The sequence below is a fragment of the Harmonia axyridis genome, chromosome 2, assembly GCF_914767665.1.
Source record: "Harmonia axyridis chromosome 2, icHarAxyr1.1, whole genome shotgun sequence".
In the NCBI taxonomy this organism is placed as follows: Eukaryota; Metazoa; Arthropoda; class Insecta; order Coleoptera; family Coccinellidae; genus Harmonia; species Harmonia axyridis.
In genome coordinates, this window is record NC_059502.1 from 58,298,586 (window position 1) to 58,312,762 (window position 14,177).

The following is a 14,177-nucleotide window of genomic DNA, read 5'->3' on the forward strand; positions in this document are numbered from 1 at the left end:
AATGAATTATCAATAATTAAGCTTTATAGATAATCGTTCAAGAAAAACATCAAAACCATATTAAAAGTGAATCATTCTTTGAGATTTCGATAAATATTCGTTTACTAAATCTGTGGTGCTCTGTAGTTCATTATATCCTCCTTTATCAGGAGATATCTCAATATGTATGAGAGAAGAGATGAAACATACTAATATAAAACTTGAAATATCGATAATAAATTATATTAGATTATTCCTTCTGAAATTCAAATGGAATTTTCGAAAATTCGTTAATCCGAATCTGAAATAGCTACTACATTGTGGTAAGAAAATATTGTAGGTACTCATTATTATTATAGCAACAAATGCATCAAATTTTATATCGTCCATTTTTCAGAAATTGAATTTGGTAGCATTTTCTTAACACTTGTGGCGAAATATGATGCAATATAGGCCAAGAAGATTTGAAATCAATAGAGACCTCGATGTAAGTGCCAAGGCGCCAGACAATATGGGGCCTTTTGTGAGAAGAGGAAGCTATCAAAAGCCATCTAAAGGGTGTGCTCTAGATCGGAGAAAAGCTAATTTCAGGCCAAGGTTTATTATTTCCGACTAGTAAATATCGAATATAAAGTTTGAAATCTACGGCCCAGGACTGAATGAACCTTTCGCTGTTATAAATTCCTTTTCAATATGATTCTTGAATTTTTAGGTTCAGAATCAATCAATAATTATATTCTGACCTAGAGATGAGGATTAATAATTTGGAACGAATTTTATGCAATTATTTAATCATACTGGGTTTGTCAATTCCTCGTCAATCTCGGCCTATGATTAATAATTTTTTTGGCAGGATGTAGCACGCAAGCAACGAAATAATCGCAATTTTACAAGAAAAGTTTCCTATCCTTGTTATTTCTAGAAGAGGTGACCACAATTGGCCAACCAGATCTTGTGATTTAACACCTTTAGAATTTTTTCTGGAGCCACGTGAAATATAAGGTCTATGCCAAAGCTCCACAATCGATTCAAGACCTTGAAGATGGAATTCGTGAAGTTATCGAGGACTGCAAATGTGCGAATTCCATAAAAAGGATATATGCTTGTTTGTTTGCTTGTTCAATGTATCCATATATCTATAATGATGCTGAAACCTTAACTTTTTTTCATCGTTGATGGCATATCTTATTCGAAATCCGAACCTACCCTGAAAATTTCAAGATTCTAAGTTTTTTCGAGAGTTATTGCGTTTTCGGATCTACTAACAGGTGGTTTTTTTTCGAGGTATATAACTTTAAGTTGGCATTACTGTTCAAATGGCAACCGATTTAACAGCTGTCAAGTGATTTATTCTCAGTTTGGTTTGGCAATTCATCATGAATAGACTCACGCCTGAACAACGCTTGCAAATAGTGCAATTTTATTTCGAAAATAATGGTTCTGTGCGGAATACGTATCGCACACTACGTCCATTTTATCTTTTATCACTTCTGGTTGAATGACTACGTCAACAAACAAAACTGCCGCATTTGGAGTGAAGCTAATCCTCAAGTCTATGTCGAAACACCGTCACATCGAGAAAAACTGACTGTTTGGTGCGCTTTATGGGCTGGTGGAATCATTGATCCGTACTTCTTCAAAAACGATGATGGCCAGAACGTTACAGTCAATGGTGATCAGTATAGAACCATGATTACAAACTTTTTCATTCCTGAATTGAACAATCAAGATGTCCAGGAGCTGTGGTTCCAACAAGACGGCGCAACATGTCACACAGCCCGTGCCACAATCGATTTATTGGAAGACACGTTTGGTGACCGCCTAATTTCACGTTTTGGACCTGTGAATTGGACCCCAAGATCTTGTGATTTAACACCGCTAGACTACTTTCTGTGGGGCTATGTAAAGTCATTGGTCTATGCGGATAAGCCACAAACTCTTGACCATTTGGAAGACAACATTCGCCGTGTTATTGCCGATATACGGCCACAAATGTTGGAAAAAGTCATCGAAAATTGGACGTCCAGATTGGACTACATCCGAGCCAGCCGTGGAGGTCATATGCCAGAAATCATATTTGAACTGTAATGCCACAAGATTATCTTGCGGATAATTAAAATTCATGTCAATCGAATAATAATAATGCCACAAGATTATCTTGCGGATAATTAAAATTCATGTCAATCGAATAATCCATCGTTGTTTTATTGCAATTTAAAGTTCTATAGCTCTAAAAAAAAACACCCTTTAGTTTCGGCATTCTAGTGGCCTAATGATTTGCACTGTTAGCTTCCACTCTTCCAGATCCTTTAGCAAAAGCAGAATCGATTCTGCATGAGTTTATCGAAATATCATTGTATTTGAAATATTTACGTTGTTTCTTTTATTCTAATTCGGAAAGTCTATAAATACGAGTAGAAGTTGAAAGTGACCGATTGAAATTCGAAACACGGCATAACTAAAAATAGCAAACTAAAAAAAATATTGCCAACACTTCATTATTCTCATCGTACTTAGAATACGTTTATAAATATTACTCGACTGAATAGTTTTTAGATGACTTGTTACTCGATATTTTTTAAACGTGTCAATGATACTTAGGTATTTGAAATTTTTGGCAGGAAATTAGACGTCGAATAAAGATCAGTTTCTGATCCTCAAATGATGGTACTGATGATAGAGTTTCAAATTTATTTAGGAGATACATAGACCCGTTTATAATCGCTAGCAAACCCGAGAAGTAGATGGAGACCACGAGAATGGAATTTCTTGAAATTCCATATCAGTTACGTTAATAATACATTATAAGCGATAAAGAACACAGATGGGAATTATCAGAGAACGAAATGGGATTATATTTTCCATCATAATTTGAATCGATGTCACACTGTTCAAGTTGAGCGAAACGATGTTGGCTATAAAAAGACTCTCTTCTTTGAAGTACAATTTTCGAACACTGATGGTAATTCGAATGTTGCAGGAAATCTGCCAATCTTTTCCGAAACATCTAGCTAGGTCAACATAACATTGTCGTGGTTAAAAATTCACTGAAGCTTAGAACTTTCAAATTCCGCAGATCTTTATTCACTAATAAACCTTTAGAAAAATGAAAAAAAAAACATTTTTAATAGAAAGTGTGGCTTGATATGATTAAAAGTATAGAGATCAAAACCGAATGAGAAAAACAGAATATATGATGGTGACTAAAATGTCAATTATTTTGCGGGTTTTCATGGAAAATCGAATGATAAAGATAGATGCCAATTTATTATATTATCTCTAATATTTTTTTCATCATTGACATTACTATTGGTTTGGTAACCCTTATTTAGTTATTTGCGGCCTATTGAATCAAACTACTTAGCAAATTTCTTCTCAATTTGCATTTTTTCAAATTGTCTAGGTGAAGATGTTGCACAATAATATGAGATGCGGAAAGGTGCAACATATATATAAAACTAGTTTGAGCCCACGAAATACTATCTTGAAATGTGAATGGATGTGGAATATTTTCCACGCTAATTTTTTCATGAATTTATCAAATGTACAGATGTATCAGTTTCTAATGATTTATTATTATAACTACACCTTTACGGGGAGACAAATTTTCTGCTTGGGTTTTTATCTGTGCTCTTGTATCATACGTTCAATTGAAATATGTACCGGGTTTTTCACCATAATTTGACCTCCCCTTTAACTTTGTTACTAGAAGGTGTACAAAAAAATGTTTTTTACAAAAGTTTCACGAAATTTACTAGTGTTTTCTAAAATGATTTCACAAAACGAAATATATACAGAGTGGGCAACATATTGATATCAACTTCATTTTTTCAAATGGAACACCCTGTATATTTTTCTATATTTGACTAGCTCTTTTTCCTCTGATTTCGAATATATAACATATGTTTGGTCTATCTCTCTTATTCTGAGTACCACAGAGTTTCAAATTTTAAGAACTACCTGGCATGTTTAGTGATCAGTTTTCGAGTGAAAAGCTGCGATAATTCAAAATGCACTTTTTGAGTTGGCATATATGACATACGTTTGTCATTTAATGAAACTATTCATCGAATATACACTATAGAAACGGAAAAATTTGAAATATTTCCACTTTATGTGAAGAACAATAAGAATAAGAAAGCTACAAGGGGAGAATATTCATATAGAGTTGCATCCAAATCATCCAATTCCAATTTATAGTGAGAAGCGTATGTATATATATCGGTGCCAACGAGATAACTCAAAAAAGGGGTTTTTGAGTTATTGCAGCCTACCGCTTGAAAACTGATTACTGAGCATGCCAGGTAGTTCTTAAAATTTGAAACTCTGTGGTACTCAGAATAAGAGAGATAGACCAAACATATGTATATATTCGAAGTCAGGGGAAAAAGAGCTAGTCAAATATAGAAAAATATACAGGGTGTTCCATTTGAAAAAATGAAGTTGATATCAATATGTTGCCCACTCTGTATATATTTCGTTTTGTGAAATCATTTTAGAAAACACTAGTAAATTTCGTGAAACTTTTGTAAAAAACATTTTTTTGTACCTCTTCTAGTAACAAAGTTAAAGGGGGGGTCAAATTATGGTAAAAACCCGGTACATGAAATACATCAAACAAAAAACATTTTTCATTTTATTATGTCTCGTTGAAGCCTGTGATTTTGAACACACCTGTATGAGAAGGGTCCCTAACATGGTCAGATTACGTTGTCGGATTGTGATATATTTTCAAATCCACAATTTTACTATATCGTTATGAATGTATATTATATTGAATGAAATATATTTATTTGAGGGATTTTCGATTAAATATACAAATTTGAATATTTGGAATCCGATATTTTTCCTAATTGTCGAATTATAATAAGCAGAATATTCATTATTGAAGTTTGTTTTCTGAATTTCTGATATATTTAGGCATTTATTTCAATATATTTTGAGTTAATGTGAAACGTTGATTCACTATGGGACATAAGAAGTGCGTTCTTTGTGGAGAAACTCGCGAATTGAGTGAAATATGGTATTACTTATACTTATATGTTTTTGATAGTTCATGTTGGGGACACAATTTGCTTACTGAAAATGACATATGCTCCCTCTATCTATGTTTATTACTCTGAGTTGAAAACCAATCGACTGTTTACAATTATGTGATCTCTGAGAGCGCAATTTTTGCATGAATGACGAGCGCTCTAGAGCTCCTGACTTCAAGTCAGTACTTTCCTCATTCTATCGTCCTATATATCGTCTGATTGGTCTTATCGACGTGTTTTCTTTTAGAAGCAGAGACTGAGCATATTCAGAAACAGACTTGGCATAATAAATATCGAGCAGGTCATTTGATGGAATGAATAATACATTTTTCCTATTCAACCATGGAATAGAGAACAGGGTGATCAACGAAGCGATAATTCGTCATTGCCAGTATATTTATGACATCATTTCAAGCTCTAGATTCTAGAAAAATCGACCTACGAATTCGTTCAGACCACCATACCTACATACATACAGTTGGCTATTGGATAAATCAAGGCCACAGGTGTTCCATACAAGGTGATTCATAATTTCAAGCTTCTAGAACGTATCAGAAAGTGAAATTGATTTTTTCTAAAAACTTCCGAAAATGCACCACAAACCAAAAAAATTGACTACAAAACTAGTGTTTTCTTTTTAACTATTCGAGGTGAAATTGATTACAGTGACGTAGTTTCATCACTATTTTTTGCTAATTTTCATATTTCGGTGAATTGTTGAAAACGATTTTTCCCATTTATTGTTCCGGAAATTGAGCAAATATGCCTTGTTTCCATTCCATGCGTAGCAATGAAATATTCCTATTCGTTTAATTTTAGTTGCTTCTTTGTGTTAAACTCCTATGAATTCTCTGACAAAAATCTGTTACAAATCAAGCAATCAACTATGATTTCGTTTACAACACTTGGAAAATATCGACTCATCTAAAAAATTGCCTAAAAGTCGTATTTAATTTATACATTCCCTAATCTCTATTTTCGGTGGTATATTTGCATCAATATCTTGATTATATTTACATCTAAATTTCGAAAGAATTTTTTGTGTATGACAAAGTTAGTTCAATATTTTCGAAAGCACCAATTACCAGGCAATATTTATACTACTGATAACATGACATTTATTGTTTCATGACAACATCCGTTAGTTATCAGTAAAAATGCAATGGAAATGTATATATTGAAGAAGCACGAGATAAAAAGACATAAGCCTTAATATATATATAAGATGACCTGTTTTATATTTTTTATTTCATCATTATAGAGAAAAAATTTATCATTATTCGAAGAACAAATGTGAAATACCAAGTTTTATATTCAATATCAATTGAAAATATTTGAATAATATATCTAATTTTTGTTGTCTGATGTTGAATCTATTCTTAGGTTAGATGACAGTACTTATCAATATTCCAAAAACCAATGATCTTAGAATATAATGAAATGAATGGCTTCTGAAAATAACTCTGCTTCGATTTTGAACATTGAGAATAATAAGATCAACAATGAAATATGAGAATGAAATACAACAATCAGTCATGTTATTTGGAACACCAATCACAGCGAATAACGTCAGTGTAACCAATAACTATGATAGGTATAAGAAATACATGTATTCTTAATCTTAGACATACCGACATACGTAGTATAACATTCTTTTGTCTGATATAACCATTGACTATGATATTTATGTGTATGGATATAACCCTACCTTGTGTCGCTTTGTTGTTGTTATTATTACTATCGTTTCCATTGATTTTTGCAGTATTTTGAGTGTTATTCATCGTTTACTCATACTTCAGTGATATCATCTTTCAGTATAGGAACAAAATACTACCTTCACATTGGAAGGTTTTGGAAAATTTTAATTAACCGTTGCGTCATAAAGATGCCTATGAGCGTTTTTGTGCTAGATTCGAATGAGCCATAATTTACCTTGAATCTGGGGTTTATTGACGAATAAGTTTTTCTAAGAACTAGCAGACGTATTTCTCAATAACAGGAGGGGATATTTTAAAATATTGCATCCAGCTTATTATCATTAAAAATTCAACATAAAGTGGATATTTGTGTCATATTGAAATCTGAGATATCTTAAGTATACAATAATTATTTTTCCCAGTTGAAAGTATGATCGCATTCTGAAAGTGTACACAAAAACGGTTATATAGTGATGAAATTCAATAACGATCACTACCTATTTCCATTGAATTCTACACTGCGCGAAAAAATTAACGCACATTATGGAAATCTCAAATTTATTCTACAACTGAAGGTGTCCTCAATGATAATTATTTTTATCAGAATAATGTATGCATATGTTATCCACTTTCAACATTTTTTTTTCAGTACAGATGTTTTTTCCCAGCAGGAATAAAAAAAGATGAGATTATCAGATTTTGAATGTATTGACTCCATTCTGCAATCAGTTGTTCTCGATCAATTCTAGTGCTCAATAGTTTTTCTTTCGTTTGATTTTCTACACACGATCGCTATGCAACGCGAAACACGCAATTTGACCCAAGAGGAATGTGTCCAAGCGGTAGTTTTGCGAGAAGAAGGGTGGGCATACACAAGAATTGCAGAAAGGTTTGGAGTTTCCCATACAAGTGTGTCCAGAATGTTGCAGCGATTCAGGGAGACAGGTATGAATGTCCGAAGACCAGGACACGGGTAACAACTGCCATTCAAGAACGTTACTTGAGTTTCTACGTTGAGACAACGGTTTGCAACCGCTCGCCTCCTTCAAAATCAGCTTGAGCAAACTCATGGGGTGCAAATTAGCATTCAGACAATAAGAAATCGCCTCAGAGGATATGATTTAAGGCCTCGTGTCGCGGCAAGAGGCCCATCTCTTACCCCAGCCCATCGAAGGGCGCGTTTGGATTTTGCGAGAGAGCATATCCATTGGGATGAGGCTGATTGGGAAAGAGTTCTCTTCACAGATGAGTCTAGATTCTACCTCTACCATTGTGATCGACGTTACCTTGTATAAAGACGTCCATATGAAAGATATGCTGAGTGTAATTTCCTGAATACTACTGGTTTCGGGGAGGATCGATTATGGTATGGGGTGGAATGTCTTTGACTGCTCACACTGACCTAGTGGTCGTTGATAATGGAGCTATGAATGCTGATAGGTATATAAGGAACATTCTTGAAGAGCATGTAGTGCCATTTGCCCCATACATTGGTGAAAATTTCATTTTTATGGACGATAATGCCAGACCCCATCGCGCGCATCGTCCAGGAGTACCTTGAAGAGGTTGAAGTCTCTCGAATGGAATGGCCAGCAAGAAGTCCAGATCTCAATCCGATTGAACAGGTTTGGGACAACCTCAATAGAAGGCTGAGAAGTTCAGAAAATCATCCAGCTACTCTTAATGACTTAGGAATCCAACTCAGAGAAATCTGGGAAGGATTAGATCAGAACATTTAGAGATCACTCATTTTGAGTATGAACCGTCGTTGCCGAGCTGTAATTAACACAAGGGGTGGAACTACCAAGTATTAAATCACTTATCAGCATTCCAGTATTTTGAAAATTGTTTATTTCTCTTCTTTCACATAAGATTCGGTGAAATCCTGAATTTTTCTTCCATTTAATGTGTCTTGTTTCGTTCAAAACCTTCCCGAGAGAACATAAAAAATAAGTTATAAAGTCAATGTAGAGTTAACTTTCATTAAAATTGAGATTTTCAGAATGTGCGTTATTTTTTTTGCGCAGTGTATATTTTGTTATTTTTTTCTCGAGTTGAATAAGTCAAAAATCTAGAAAAGGAAACATCTTACGAAAAAATGTTTCGAATAAAAGGTTGATGGTTTTGAGGGGGAAGTCCACTTGCTAGAACAGCTTCCATTTAATTCCCCCTTGTGGGGCGTATGGGGTCAACTTTGTATGGTTAAAACCCCTGTTTTTCATTGCAGATCGTAGGTATTCAACGGCAAAAAATACAAAAAAATTTGTAACACTTTTAACCGAATTGTCACAGACGGCTCTGTATTCGAGTTTGAATTTTCCGTCTGAACGACCTTAAAGTACTCGTTCTAACAATCATTCACATGAAATTCGGACTTTTCTTCTGAACTGTTTGTTTTCAGTACATATACTCTCATTATCATTTGAAAATGGTGAATATTTGATGGAACAAAACTTTTTCCATAAAATGTTACCTTTTCGAGATTTTTGACTGATTTAACTTGCAAAATCCCCTGGTATACCTATATAACCTTTGAAACTCGAAATCGCCCAAAATAATGTTATACATTGTCAAAGAACGACAGCTTCTCCATAAATAACAAAAGATTCTCACAAAAAAGTTGAACATATGAAAACTTTTAATCATTGAGCCAATTCGATTCAGAATTCTCGAATCGAAATAGATGAAAATCCTTCAATTTCTGATAAATTTCAACACAGAACGCTGGAAGCATCCATTTATTTTTAGAACCCACAGCTGTGGAAGCAGCACATTCCATGGACAATCACAGATGATGAAATCAAATAACATAAACGGTATGATGAATTGGAGGAAGAATTTTGTCTAACATTGAATGAAATTATCCTTGAAAATTCGACTCTTGAATTGAATAATAAACTATTACTGTACGTATCTACATTGTTGGCGGTTATTTCTCACGTAAAATAGATTTACGCGTATATAGTATTAGAGCCAAGTTTATTTCATGCTCTGCTGCTTTATATCCGGTTACACTAAACAGGAAGGTAACTAAAACCAAATCGTAAAAACTAAAAACTCAAACATGTTGATAGTTTTGTAACAAGTGCTAACAAATTGAGCATATTGATTTATAACTTCCATATCACTGCTATTTTTCTCCATCTGATACACAATTTTTTCACAACAGCAGAATAGTTGAAAAAAAGGTACATTTATTGATCGAATAATATTAAAGGAACTAAAATACGATCATACTTTATTGGTTAGTTCATTTACTGCTTCTTGTAGGTACTCAAAATGCAATTCAAGTTATACAGAGTGGCCACTTTTTTAATGGGATTGTATTGGTAACTTTAAAACCATAAGAGTTAGAAGGTCGGTCAAATGGAGAAAAAGTTGCTTGCATAGAAGCATTGTCAAGCAGTCCAAACAAATCGAGATTATCAGGGCCGGTTATTGAGATATCATAAAACAAGTAAATTTTGTCAATTTTAATTTTTCTTTTTTTCCCAAATTTTTTCGAATATTATCAAAAAATGTTACAGGAATTTTTTATTCGACAGTAAATTATCCTCAATTTGACGTAATCAGATTTCGTATCCAACGTTTCGTACTCTCTGGGCCACCCTCAACCTCATTTTTTTCAATACGGACCTGCATATAACACTTTTCGAAATAACTTTTAACGCTGGATTCAACGATATATCATACAATGTCATTCAAAGTTGCTTTTCAGGTGATTTTGACTGTTATCCAAATTTACTGGTGTGTATGTAAGAAAAAACAAGTCTATCAACGATATCAATTTTCTGAACCATATTCAATAGAACCCAGAAAAAAATCGAGAACTGTGACCAGTGAATGGAATTTATCAAAAACTACTGTTTATAAAATAGTCAAGAGACGCGAATAGAATGATTTCAAATTTGAATACCAAGCGTTGCAAAAATTATATCGTAATGATCTCAAAATAAAGTTCGATTCAGTAATTTGTTTCAATGGAACAAATGACAAATCCAACAATAGTGATTCCTCGCGAGAAGTTTGAGAATGTATGGAAAGGTATTCAAGGAGAAGAAACAAGCAAATGTATAAGAAGTATGGGTTCCAGAACCGTGAAATGCATGTTACCAAATGGTGGACATTTCGAACACTTACTTCATTAATTTTCATTTACTTTCGAATAATCATTTGATTTTTCCTTCGTTAAATTATTATGAATTGATATATGTAAATAATTATTACTGGTTTCTTGCTGTGATTCTGATATGTTCCATTTAGTTCAAGATGGGTGAGTTGATTTTCTTATCGAAATGTATTGCATGTTGTTAATTAAACTAAAGGTAGCTAAATGTAATACAGATCCGACCCAAAGAAAATTGGATAAGGGTCAAAATCACCTGAAAATCAACTTTTACTGACGTTGAATTCAGCGTTAGAAGTTATTTCGAAAAATGTCATAAAATATGCAGGTCCGTATTGAAAAAAATGAGGTTGAGGGTGGGTACGAAATGTTGGATACGAAATCTGATTACGTCAAATTGAGGATAATTTACTGTCGAATAAATAATTACTGTAACATTTTTCGATAATATTCGAAATAAAGTGGGGAAAAAAAGAAAAATCAAAATGACAAAATTTACATTTCTTATGATATCTCAATAACCGGCCCTGATAATCTCGAATTGTTTGAACTGCTTGACAAAGCTTCTATGCATGCAACTTTTTCTCCATTTAACCGACCTTCTAACTCTTATGGTTTAAAAGTTAAAATACAATTCCATTTAAAAAGTGGCCACTCTGTATAAAGGACTAAAAATGATCTTTCGAAATATGGTGGCAAACTTCTAAGGAAAAACCATCACAATTGAGAACAGGAAAATTCGTGTAGCTATTTTAATTCGCAAATCCACGAATTAGGAGCTGAGCGTGAGGTAAAACATTATGGTGGTATTGTTGCCACATTATTATGGCTTTTCAAGATGATTGCCTCACGCAAGCTGGTAAGACCTTAGCTTTCCTGCTCTCTATATCTTATCACTTCTATTAAATCCACATTAGTTCACTGGATAATTACATTCACTAGAATTTTTTCTTACAGAGTATAATTACCTACAGGATGAGTCAAAAATGTGTACCGATCTTTCTGTGGGGGTGAGATATTGGTGGTTAAAGACAAAAAGGTCCTTTTCAATTCAAAGTTCGATATTTCAGAGAGAAATGCTCGTATCGAAATTTCAAAAAAAGGATACTGAAGCTGAATAAACAAGTAATGTCATCCATATAGTGGTTAAGTTGAAAAAAAAAAAAAATTCTAAATCTGTAGGCCAAACATAAAAACTGAAAAAATTTCGCAGAAATTTTAGACACTGTATTCATAAGGATTGAGCGATACACGTTGCTTGAAAAATGTGTTCATCATGAGATCTCTAAACTATTAACTTCAAGCTTCAAAAATTTTTTTTTTAAATTGAGATACGACCATTGTTATCGAAAATACAGCCATTTGAAAAACCGCTAAAAATTTCGAATTTTATTTTGATCCTTTAATTTATTCCACTAGTATTATCCTTCCAAAGTTGATGGAATTAAAAAAATTTCTACGCATAACTTCTTTATGGTGAATGCCAGCAAATTGAAATTTCGTGCATAAATGTATGTTGTTAAAATACACTTCTCCATTTCTGATATTATTATAAAGGGCGTTTTCAGAGTGCGAGTCATGATTTTTTTGGGACTTCTTCAGTTGTAATTAATATGCATTTTGGGCCATTAGTTTATTTACCAAACTATACTTATTTTTCAATGTACTATAACCCCCAGAAAACTCGGTACACATTTTTGACTCACCCTGTATAAAATTGTACGAAATACGCTTCAACAACGCATTGAGATTGTTAATAATTGAAATTGAATATTTGGAATCCGATATTGTTCCTAATGGTCGAATTTAAAGTATGCAGAATATTTATTATTTTCTGTATCCTACCTGCTGAAATCCAAGGTTTGACAACTATTGCTCTCCTAGTGTCATCCGTTGTTTCACGTCGTTTGGCGCGTTTGAAGTTTGTTTTGTGAATTTCTGATATATTTAGGTATTCATTTCAATATATTTTGAGTTGATATGAAACGTTGATTCACTATGTGACATAAGAAGTGCGTTCTTTGTGGAGAAACTCGCGAGTTGAGTGAAATATCGTATCACTGATATGTTTTCATTTCCGCGCGCTTTATGTCAAATTTGATAGTTCATGTTGGGGACAAAATTTGCTTACTGAAAATGACATAATATGCTTCTATCTATGTTTATTACTCGGAGAAACTACTCGATAGTTACTATCATGATAGTGCGAAATAACCACAGTAGAGCTATATAAGCCTTGACTTTTTGATTTTTTTTAAATGGTCGATAAGATCTTCTGATTTTCACGAGTAAAATAACGGTTTAATACAATCCTAGTTCGTCAAATGTGCCACAACTCCCAAAAATGTTGTACTTTATGTAGGAATACCATCACGTCATTAATTTTATTGCCAATTCAGAGAAGTACTGTCCCCCTCGTCGTGAAACAAATTGTATCATATACAACATATGTATATAGCTGTATATGTGTAGTATAATCGAGCAATATCATTATTAGAGCTGTATCAAGCCGCTCGGTTGAATTCAATGGATATTAAATAACGATGACAGCATAGCTAAAAATAAACAAGTATCGAAGGAGCTATGGTCAGTTCTAAGGTCAGGTCGGTGCCATAGTATGGGTGTGGCGGACAGAGCCCCCCTAAGTGGGTCAGGTCTAAAGAAGATTTCGATCCAGAATGTTCGGTCAACACCTGACATTTTCCGCAGAGGAGAATGTAATGGAAAAATGGGAACGGCAAAATAAATTCCAAACTATTGAATTGTTAATCACAAAACAGATAGATTGTGTCATTATTATTTTCATTTCGAATTAAAGAAGTTAAGATTTGTTGTTCAGATACGGTAATGTAAAAAATTTTTTCGACAAGAGGAAGTACAAATGGTAAACAAGTAAACACATAATTTAGGGTATTATATGTGAAGAATCAAATTATAGGTAATAATGTTATTTGGGTAGATGCTTTCGAATGATCAGCTCAATTGCTGACAACATCTTCAATACATTACGTAAGCATCCTTTTTTGTCAAGGTCTGACGGAGGAAAAGAATAACAATCAAGAATGCAAAACAATTCGTTCTAGAATGTGCCTAATGTTGAGAAATACGCTGTTTGTTAACCGTTCCAAATTCCGTAAAGCGCCAATTATCAAACAATTCAATAATAAAAATAGTAGGTAAATTGTATTCCGAAAATAGAATCAAATGAATTCTTTTCTTGCAAGGAAAATATCCAACATTTACCGGCATACGAGTGAATGGAATCCGAAAGTATGCTTCGAAAACTATGATTTATATCAAATATCGTATTAAAAAAAGCCGCAATTCCCTCAACCACGA

At 33.4% G+C, this 14,177-nt stretch overlaps 1 protein-coding gene across 1 annotated transcript in view; it reads right to left on the minus strand.

Moving 5' to 3' along the window:
- Nucleotides 1–14,177, minus strand: part of LOC123672793 — a 33,406-nt gene that overhangs the window by 19,028 nt on the left and 201 nt on the right. The window lies entirely within an intron of this gene.